This window comes from Lissotriton vulgaris, unplaced genomic scaffold (assembly GCF_964263255.1).
Source record: "Lissotriton vulgaris unplaced genomic scaffold, aLisVul1.2 SCAFFOLD_656, whole genome shotgun sequence".
NCBI lineage: Eukaryota > Metazoa > Chordata > Amphibia > Caudata > Salamandridae > Lissotriton > Lissotriton vulgaris.
The window spans coordinates 32,104-43,420 of record NW_028250642.1 but is presented as its reverse complement, the minus strand read 5'-3'; the positions used below and the strand labels follow the sequence as shown (position 1 = coordinate 43,420).

The following is an 11,317-nucleotide window of genomic DNA, read 5'->3' as shown; positions in this document are numbered from 1 at the left end:
TGAGTCCCTTGCTCACTTTGCCACTGGATTCAAGCAAGCTGGGCTGAAGATGGCTGGCATGCCAGAAACCGGTCCTTGGAAGCTTGTTTCTGGTCCAGGGAAGACATGGCTTGGCAGTTCGGGCTGGACTGTTCCCATGAGGCACAGGGTCAGACTGATTTGTATATAGCCATGTCTGAACTGGGGTGGCAGAGTTGGCTAAAGAACGGTGATGGATTAAACCCAGATCTTTTGACTGGGTGTGAGTGTTTGATTGACTCAGATGCTCCGTCCATCACCACCCCCTTTTGTACCGCTTTTGGCGGCCATAAGTGTGGCAGGGTATGCTCAGACGTGAGTCCCTTGCTCACTTTGCCACTGGATTCAAGCAAGCCGGGCTGAAGACGGCAGGAAGGCCAGAAACCGGTCCTTGGAAGCTTGTTTCCGGTCCAGGGAAGACATGTCTTGGCAGTTCGGGCTGGACTGTTCCCATGAGGCACAGTGTCAGACTGATTTGCATATAGCCATGTCTGAACTGGGGTGGCAGAGTGGGCTAAAGAACGGTGATGGATTAAACCCATATCTTTTGACTGGGTGTGAGTGTTTGATTGATTCAGATGCTCCGTCCATCACCACCCCCTTTTTTAACGCTTTTGGCCGCCATAAGTGTGGCAGGGTATTCTCAGACATGAGTCCCTTGCTCCCTTTGCTACTGGATTCAAGCAAGCCGGGCTGAAGACGGCTGGAATGCCAGAAACCGGTCCTCGGAAGCTTGTTTCCGGTCCAGGGAAGGCATGGATTGGCAGTTCGGGCTGGACTGTTCCCATGAGGCACAGGGTCAGACTGATTTGCATATAGCCATGTCTGAACTGAGGTGGCAGAGTAGGCTAATGAACGGTGATGGATTAAACCCAGCTCTTTTGACTGGGTGTGAGTGTTTGATTGATTCAGATGCTCCGTCCATCACCACCCCCTTTTGTACCAGTTTTGGCCGCCGTAAGTGTGGCAGGGTATGCTCAGACATGAGTACCTTGCTCCCTTTGCCACTGGATTCAAGCAAGCCGGGCTGAAGACGGCTGGAATGCCAGAAACCGGTCCTCGGAAGCTTGTTTCGGGTCCAGGGAAGACATGGCTTGGCAGTTCGGGCTGGACTGTTCCCATGAGGCACAGGGTCAGACTGGTTTGCATATAGCCATGTTTGAACTGAGGTGGCAGAGTAGGCTAATGAACGGTGATGGATTAAACCCAGCTCTTTTGACTGGGTGTGAGTGTTTGATTGATTCAGATGCTCCGTCCATCACCACCCCCTTTTGTACCAGTTTTGGCCGCCGTACGTGTGGCAGGGTATGCTCAGACGTGAGTCCCTTGCTCACTTTGCCACTGGATTCAAGCAAGCCGGGCTGAAGACGGCTGGAATGCCAGAAACCGGTCCTCGGAAGCTTGTTTCGGGTACAGGGAAGACATGGCTTGGCAGTTCGTGCTGGACTGTTCCCATGAGGCACAGGGTCAGACTGATTTGCATATAGCCATGTTTGAATTGGGGTGGCAGAGTGGGCTAAAGAACGGTGATGGATTAAACCCAGATCTTTTGACAGGGTGTGAGTGTTTTAGTGATTCAGATGCTCCGTCCATCACCACCCCCTTTTGTACCACTTTTGGCCGCCGTAAGTGTGGCAGGGTATGCTCAGACGTGAGTCCCTTGCTCACTTTGCCACTGGATTCAAGCAAGCCGGGCTGAAGACGGCTGGAATGCCAGAAACCGGTCCTCGGAAGCTTGTTTCCGGTCCAGGGAAGACATGGCTTGGCAGTTCGGGCTGGACTGTTCCCATGAGGCACAGGGTCAGAATGATTTGCATATAGCCATGTCTGAACTGGGGTGGCAGAGTGGGCTAAAGAACGGTGATGGATTACACCCAGATCTTTTGACTGGGTGTGAGTGTTTGATTGATTCAGATTCTCCGTCCATCACCACCCCCTTTTGTAACGCTTTTGGCCGCCATAAGTGTGGCAGGGTATGCTCAGACGTGAGTCCCTTGCTCACTTTGCCACTGGATTCAAGCAATCCGGGCTGAAGACAGCTGGAATGCCTGAAACCGGTGCATGGATGCTTGTTTCCGGTCCAGGAAAGACATGGCATGGCAGTTCCGGCTGGACTGTTCCCATGAGGCACAGGGTCAGACTGATTTGCATATAGCCATGTCTGAACTGAGGTGGCAGAGTAGGCTAATGAACGGTGATGGATTAAACCCAGATCTTTTGACTGGGTGTGAGTGTTTGATTGATTCAGATGCTCCGTCCATCACCACCCCCTTTTGTACCAGTTTTGGCCGCCGTAAGTGTGGCAGGGTATGCTCAGACATGAGTACCTTGCTCCCTTTGCCACTGGATTCAAGCAAGCCGGGCTGAAGACGGCTGGAATGCCAGAAACCGGTCCTCGGAAGCTTGTTTCGGGTCCAGGGAAGACATGGCTTGGCAGTTCGGGCTGGACTGTTCCCATGAGGCACAGGGTCAGACTGGTTTGCATATAGCCATGTTTGAACTGAGGTGGCAGAGTAGGCTAATGAACAGTGATGGATTAAACCCAGCTCTTTTGACTGGGTGTGAGTGTTTGATTGATTCAGATGCTCCGTCCATCACCACCCCCTTTTGTACCAGTTTTGGCCGCCGTAAGTGTGGCAGGGTATGCTCAGACGTGAGTCCCTTGCTCACTTTGCCACTGGATTCAAGCAAGCCGGGCTGAAGACGGCTGGAATGCCAGAAACCGGTCCTCGGAAGCTTGTTTCGGGTACAGGGAAGACATGGCTTGGCAGTTCGGGCTGGACTGTTCCCATGAGGCACAGGGTCAGACTGATTTGCATATAGCCATGTTTGAATTGGGGTGGCAGAGTGGGCTAAAGAACGGTGATGGATTAAACCCAGATCTTTTGACAGGGTGTGAGTGTTTTAGTGATTCAGATGCTCCGTCCATCACCACCCCCTTTTGTACCACTTTTGGCCGCCGTAAGTGTGGCAGGGTATGCTCAGACGTGAGTCCCTTGCTCACTTTGCCACTGGATTCAAGCAAGCCGGGCTGAAGACGGCTGGAATGCCAGAAACCGGTCCTCGGAAGCTTGTTTCCGGTCCAGGGAAGACATGGCTTGGCAGTTCGGGCTGGACTGTTCCCATGAGGCACAGGGTCAGAATGATTTGCATATAGCCATGTCTGAACTGGGGTGGCAGAGTGGGCTAAAGAACGGTGATGGATTAAACCCAGATCTTTTGACTGGGTGTGAGTGTTTGATTGATTCAGATTCTCCGTCCATCACCACCCCCTTTTGTAACGCTTTTGGCCGCCATAAGTGTGGCAGGGTATGCTCAGACGTGAGTCCCTTGCTCACTTTGCCACTGGATTCAAGCAAGCCGGGCTGAAGACGGCTGGAATGCCAGAAACCGGTCCTCGGAAGCTTGTTTCGGGTACAGGGAAGACATGGCTTGGCAGTTCGGGCTGGACTGTTCCCATGAGGCACAGGGTCAGACTGATTTGCATATAGCCATGTTTGAATTGGGGTGGCAGAGTGGGCTAAAGAACGGTGATGGATTAAACCCAGATCTTTTGACAGGGTGTGAGTGTTTTAGTGATTCAGATGCTCCGTCCATCACCACCCCCTTTTGTACCACTTTTGGCCGCCGTAAGTGTGGCAGGGTATGCTCAGACGTGAGTCCCTTGCTCACTTTGCCACTGGATTCAAGCAAGCCGGGCTGAAGACGGCTGGAATGCCAGAAACCGGTCCTCGGAAGCTTGTTTCCGGTCCAGGGAAGACATGGCTTGGCAGTTCGGGCTGCACTGTTCCCATGAGGCACAGGGTCAGAATGATTTGCATATAGCCATGTCTGAACTGGGATGGCAGAGTGGGCTAAAGAACGGTGATGGATTAAACCCAGATCTTTTGACTGGGTGTGAGTGTTTGATTGATTCAGATTCTCCGTCCATCACCACCCCCTTTTGTAACGCTTTTGGCCGCCATAAGTGTGGCAGGGTATGCTCAGACGTGAGTCCCTTGCTCACTTTGCCACTGGATTCAAGCAAGCCGGGCTGAAGACAGCTGGAATGCCTGAAACCGGTGCATGGATGCTTGTTTCCGGTCCAGGAAAGACATGGCATGGCAGTTCGGGCTGGACTGTTCCCATGAGGCACAGGGTCAGACTGATTTGCATATAGCCATGTCTGAACTGGGGTGGAAGAGTGGGCTAAAGAACGGTGATGGATTAAACCCAGATCTTTTGACTGGGTGTGAGTGTTTGATTGATTCAGATGCTCCGTCCATCACCACCCCCTTTTGTACTGAGTCCAGTGTCTGAACAGGAGGTGGGGTGGAACGCTGGGTATTGATGGCTATCCACGATTCCAGTGTCCCTCGACCTCATCTGTCCGAGAATACAGGCGCACCCGCCTATTCCACGCACAGTCCTCGTGGATCGCCATAGTTTATTTCTCCCTGTCTTTCCACCACTGTCAATACCCAGAGTTCAACCCCGGCTCCCGTTCAGACACTGGACACCCCAGACTGGGTTGGAATGAACTTTTACTAACTCTGCAATATCCTCACCATGTGTGCCCAGGACTTTGCTCATTTTCCAGTGTGGATCCTTCGACTCACATGAATCCGGTGGTTATGGGGTAAATCCCCCGACCTGGCAGCACCGAATTTACTCAGATCCATATAAGACACCACACGCATTAGTCAGAGCGCCATTCTTCCTGTATTCACTAAAAAACGCATCCCTAGCTTGCAATCCAGAGGAAGGCTCCCGCCCTTTCTTTTAATCTGTGAACACTGAGTGACAAAGGGGACGACTGGCAAGAATGCACCGGACCTCGCGGTGCCCTGCCTGGGCTTGAGGAAGCACATGAGCCCTCATCAAAACTTCCAGGGATGCAGGGATGTTGCCTTTATGCCCCTGTCTACTCTTGGGGGAGGCAGGCTTGAAGGAAAGAACCATCGGACAGGGATGGGAGGCAGGTGCAGATCTAGGTCCCTGGGGGACCAGGCAGACTGGCGCAGGCCCTGGTGGCACCCGCCTAAGAACTGCTGGTTCTTAGGTGATAGAGTACTCTGGACTGCAAGGGGGTCCGAGTACTCTATCCCTAATAATCTGGAAGAAGGTTACGCTCCTTTCTTGCAATACAGGAGCTCCTAGTGACATGGAGGACCAAAGGCCCAAATGCATTCGACCTCCTGGAGTCCTTGCTGGGCTCAAGGAAGCAAATGAGCCCTCATTGCGACTTCCAGGGCAGCCAGGACATCTGGACACGCCATTGAAAAGCATTCAGCGCAACCAGATGGCTGAGGGCTCAAAGGATCGCACTCCAGTCTGGCTTTCCTTTTTTTCAAAAGGGCTCCCGTTTGACCTTGGAGGGGGTGGGGACTCTGTGGCCTGGGTGTTCAGAGCCCCAGTTGCGCCTCAGGCACAGGACTGTGAGAAAGCCCCTGACAGACCTCCAACCTGGAGACTGTAGGCACCTTAACAAGCGGGCGGTCTTCCCGGGCCTGAAGAACCCCTGTCTCAGGACCTTGATGGTGTTACAGAAAGGCCCCCGAGGCCCGCAGGACCCTGTCCTGGCCCCTTTCCCATGTGGTGGACCTGAGGACGGGTCACAGGACAGGGGGCTCAAACCCCGGAGGCCCGCTGGGGCCCTGGTCAGACCTACTGCAGCCAGCCGAAAAGGGGAAGCCTCCCTTGGCCGGATGGATCCCCATCCAGGGCCCTTGGAAGTGCCACAGGCTGGAGGACGGAGCCCAGGAAGTGAGCCCAGGTTGGGAGCAACCGGCTTGGGCACCAGCAGGGCCCTCATGGCCCAGCTGCATCAGGGAGGCCTCTCCAGGCTCTCAGGACCCTGTCTTGGGTGCTTTGCCACACAACGGGTCCGTGAACGGGGTCCATGAAAAGGGGCTCCCACCCATGGCCCCATTCAGAGCTTCTGAACAGTGCCAAGCAGGGGAAGCCTCTCAATGCCCGACAGACCCCAGACCTGAGCCCTTGGTAAAGCAGCAGGCTGGAGGATGGAGGTGAGGGTGGAATCGCCAGCCCTGGGGTCCGACTGGGACCAGTTGCACAGTTAGAGGTCCAGGACCCAGCCGCACAGGGGATGCCTCCTCAAGCCTGCGGAAGCCTGTCCAGGGGGCTTGGACCCACGGCAGGCCTGAGGATGGGGCCCAGGAGGAGGGGTACCCACCCTGGGGGCTGCCCGGGCCCCTCAGAGCTTCTGCACCCAGCTGAGCTGGGGAAGTCTCCCTGGGCCCGATGAACCCCCGTCCTGGGCCCTTGGCGAAGCAGCAAGCCAGAGCTCAGGGTGGAAACATCCGTCCCAAGGCACAGCACTGCCCTGTGGCCCATTCGGAGCTCCTGGATTGGGCCATGCAGGGGAGGCCTTCTCAGGCCCATGGGAGCATGTCCTGGGGGCTTCGCCACATGGCGACAGGAGGATGGACCCCTGTCCTGAGCCATTGGCGGTGTGGCAGGCAGAAGTCGGAGCCTAGGGGCCGCGCACCTGCCCAGGGACCGCCTGCGGTCTGGTCGGGGATTCTGAACCCAGACGTACAGGGTAAGCCTTCCAGAGGCTTGGCCATTCAGCGGGCCGGAGGACAGAGCCCAGGATGTAGGCCCTGACCCCAGGGGCCCGGCCAGAGCTCCCAAACCCAGCAAAAGGATGCCTTCTCAGTCCTGATGGTCCCCCGTCCCTGGTGCTTAGAAGTGCAGCAGACAGGAGGATTGAGCCCAGGGTGAGAGCACCCGCCCCGTGGCCCAGACCAGGCTCCGGGATTTGGCAGCACATGGCAGGCCTTCCCTGGCCAGCGGGCCCTCATCCCCTATGCTTTGTCACATGACTGGCCTGAAGACAGAGCCCAGTACAGGGGGAGGTCTCCACCACAGGGCCCGCACAGGCTCGGGTCAGAGCTTCTGAACCCAGCTAAGCAGGGGATGCCTCCCCATGTCAGATGGCCAGAGGTGGAGCCCAGTGTTTGAGTGCCAGCTGCAGGGCCCGACGGGGTGCCCCGGGCCGATCAAAAATCCTGCACCTGGCACACAGGGAAAGCCTCCCTGTGCCGGGACAATTGATATACTTGTTCTACTATTTTTGTTCCCTTAGGTTTTGGACCCTGGCTCTGCTGGCACCTAGGAAAACCTAGCCAACCTGAACATTTTGGAAAACAAGACGCCTAGGGCTATCCAGGGTGGGCTGACTTACATGGCTCTCACCAAGTTTTATTACCCAGAATCCCTTGAAAACTTCGAGTATAAAAACACATTTTCCTATCATTTCGGTGATGGAAAGTTCTGCAATCCTCAGATCAAATAATAAACCTTAATTACAAGATTTATCTTGACATTGTTATTACTGCCTGAAAGCTAGAAGCACGAGGCACTCTGCAGCAGGTGCTTTAAAATCGTAAGTTATTGCTAAACCCAGCCACCCCCCCTCGGAGGTCAGTGCCCCCCTCCAGGTCAGCGCCCAGTGCGGCCGACCTGTCTACTGCCATAAAGCCTTCCCCAAGTTGTATATTTCAAAAACAGCATTTGTGCATTTGATGTGCTACAGCTCATTCCATTTAAAATGTTGGGACCCTCCCACATATGACCTCATCGCATAGTCTAATTAGCTCACCCACAAAAATGTATTAGGACTCGTGTTTTGGTGGTGGTGGAATTCTGTACTTTTGGTAAATGGATTGAGCTTATGCTTTCTTGGTATGCTGTAATGCTGAATTTATAAGGATGGTGCAGATATACGTCTGCATGTAAGGTTCATGCACCTGTGCGTGTGAGGACATTGATTCTGCAGTGCTGATGTTGGGTGTGTGTATGGTGCAGCAGTGCTGTTTAGAGCTGGGACTGTGAGGAGTGCTACCGCTGACTTATGGATGCAAAGGTGTTATCACTGTGGTGTTACGCAAAGCGGTGGTGCTGCTGTGTTTGGTGTTTTACAGATGAGTGGGTCAGCTGTGTTCCTGGGTTCAGGGATGGCGCAGCTGTGCTGTTCTGCACAGTGATAAATGAACAGTGCATTTGGGCACAGGTTTGCAGGTGCATGAGGCCATGAGGCGCTATGCTGTGCTATAGGATGATGAAAATGCACACTTAGCGTGCCTGTCAATTTTTTGAGGTTCCAAGGATGGTGAGATAGCATTTCCACAGAGTGATCTATTGAAATCAATGAGGATGAAAACCTTGCTGAGGGTGTGAAGTTGCCTGTTCTGGGGTTGAACCGAAGCCCAATGAGGTTGACGCCCTCGGAATGAGGGTCCATTGAGAGATGGCGGCAGGGCGTAGTTGTCCTGGTGAGTGCCAGGATGATGGAGCTGTGTTGCTTGGGGCAGGGATACTTTTGACTCTATGACGTTGCAGCTTTGGTTCTGGCTGCAGGGGTGATGGTGCGGTGCTCTGGTGTTTGCATAGAAGGCGCGGTGCCTTTACCCTATTAGCATTGGCTGAGCTCGCCCAGCTTCCTGACAGCATAGTGCTCTGCAGACTGGAATACTGGTGTTCAGACTTCCCTGAGCAGCGGCCCTTCCGCAGGCTCCACGGGAGGAGAGACGCCCACAAGCGACAAGGGCCGGTGTTGTGTAATATGTGGTATCCCCCTGGTATCGTGTATCCCCTGCACTTCGGCTTTCTTCGGAGAATACATTCAGCCCGGGCAGGATCAGACATAAGCAGTAGATCTCTGCTCGGGCTGAGCGCGGGGATACACGAACGATTTCACTTAATACGAAACGGAGCTAAGAAGGCTATTAATTACTCACGTTTGTTTAATGTAGGTGTCAATGCTGCACATGAAGCGACACAGGAAGCAATTAATTACCCGACGTTTCTTTATTAAAAGTGGCAATTCTGCACATGAAGATACAGGACGCAAATCTCAAGTAGAACAAAGAAAGAAACATGAAATAAATAAAAAAGTATACGCATGCACGGAGTGAAATAATGAAGTGTATTTTCGAGGCATGCACGGAGTGAAATAATGGAGTAAGTTTTCGAGGCATGCACGGAATGAAAGAATCGAAGGAGGCATAAACGAAGTGAAAGAGTACATTTTCAAGGAGAAAAAGCACATTTTCAAGGAGAAAACAAAGAGATGCGACAATGTACGGAAGCGCAGTTATTGGCTAAATTACATAAATAAACTCTTATTTCATGGATTTTACGATCTTTTTTTAATTATAATGATTTTATTGTGAATCTTTTTAATTTGCTCACACTGTGGCTCTTCTCTGTGAGCGTTCTGTCATTCGTACAATTAGTGTGGCTCTGCTTTTAACACTTACTTTTTTGATAACACATCTGCCCATCTTTGTGTACTGTGCAGTGCGGCTGAACTCAGATTTAACATATTACAGCATCAAAAATTCAAGTGAACAATTTCCACCAGTCGAGTTTTGGATTTGAAAGAGGCCAAAAGACAAGAGAAAACAATGCTTATCCCCGAAATAAGAATATTCTGCTTAAATGTCAGATGACATTCTGAAACATGTGAAATAGGTTGATGACTGATGTGCTGTGTTGAAATGCATGCTGTAATGACACATTTGCGTAAAGTAATGTGCACACCCCCACCACTCGGAAACATGCTTGCATTTTTATATATCTGTTACTTTTCTACAAAACATTAGAAAAATATAGTAACGCCATGTTCCTGAGGTTGTACAATATATATAGACACTAGGTAACCTTTTTCAGCAGAAGGCTGGCCTACGCAAGATGTTCACAGCACTCAAGAAAGATGACAAAATCACAAAAGAAAAAAAAGGGAGAAATGCAGAGTTAGCCTTTTTTTTTTAAAGTGTTATGTCAAGTACAACAAATAAATAGAATTCCAATATTTCTAACAAGTAGTGTTTTTATCGTACAGGATCATTTTCAGCCTTCTGGAGCGATCTCTTCGAACATTTGATGGCACGGACCTAAAAGCTAAGATCTTTATATAATATTTAACATGTTGTTGGGACTGAGGATTTCAATCCAGTAACCGCCAGGATCCTGTAGAAAAGCAAGTCCTTCCATTTTACCATCATCTGGTTGCTTCACAGATGTTAGACCCAGACCTTCAAATCTTTTACAAGCTGTGTAGACATCTTGAAATGCAATGCCAATGTGCCCAAATCCTCGAGGTTCAGAGCTTCCGTTATGATAACTCTTCTCTTCACTTCCCCAATTATGAGTCAGTTCTATTGTGGCCTTCCTGGAAAAAGTCCATGCTGTTCGTTCTTTTGTATCGCTGGGGATATCCTTTTTGTCCCCATAACCCATGAAAGAAAGTGAAAATTTCATAGATGAAAAATCACATTTCTGCAAGAGTGTCATTCCAAAAACTTTGGTGTAAAATTCTAATGACTTCTTAGGATCTTTTATCCTAAGCATAGTTTGCTCCATCAAGTAATCCTTAGTGCTGGGGTCCCAGTCGGTGCATGCGCCGGCCACGTCCTCTTTGGACAGGCCATGCAATTCCGGCGCCAGGACTTCGGACATGATGCTGCAGAGAGGAGACCTGACCCTGGGACTGAACTAAGCGATACCAAAGGGGATGATGGACGGAGCGTTTGAGCAAATCAAACACTCAACCCCAGTTAAGTGATCTGGGTTTAATCCATCACCATTCTTTAGCTCACTCCACATCCCCAGTTCAGACATGGCCATATGCAAATAAGTCTGACCCGGTGACTCATGGGAACAGTCCAGCCCGAACTGCCAAGCCATGTCTTCCCTGGACCAGAAACAAGCATCCTGGGACCCGTTTTGTGTTCATAACCCTCATCAGCCAGGTTATCTTGAATCCAGTGGCAAAGTGGGACTGAATTAGGCGGAGAGGCGGGAGATAGGTCCCTTACATTCTAATTTTCAACAAGTATTTCATAGAGCCAAGGTTTAAGATTGCTATGAGTGACATTTTCATAATGTTAGAGTAATTATGAGTGACATTTGAACGACTATGGGGGGCACTTTCTCGCCAGCAGAATTAAGCAATACAGAGGAGGAACGACCGCACTGAAATGCATTACGCCTGAGGAATGGTACTTGGCAGGAATTGTTGACTAAGAAGACAGATCAGTATTTCTATCCTGTGACACTGTATGTCTGCGTCAATATTTCATCTTTCTTGCAAATTAAAATTATGTGCACTTTATTAGTGTTAGATAACTGAGTTACTGCTTATCGTTTAAAGGCAGAGCCAAATCCCATCTAAGTGGACCTGTTTCTTCTCAAATTCCATTCCTTTCTGATGAAGTCATTCTATAGATTATCCATTCTCCCCGCCTCATTTATGATTATTGTTGCAGATATTATTGTCATTCACCCATAA

General features: G+C 51.0%; 1 pseudogene; it reads right to left on the bottom strand.

Moving 5' to 3' along the window:
* Positions 1–9,936: 9,936 nt before the first annotated feature.
* Positions 9,937–10,485, bottom strand: LOC147663169 (lactoylglutathione lyase pseudogene; annotated as a pseudogene).
* Positions 10,486–11,317: the final 832 nt, after the last annotated feature.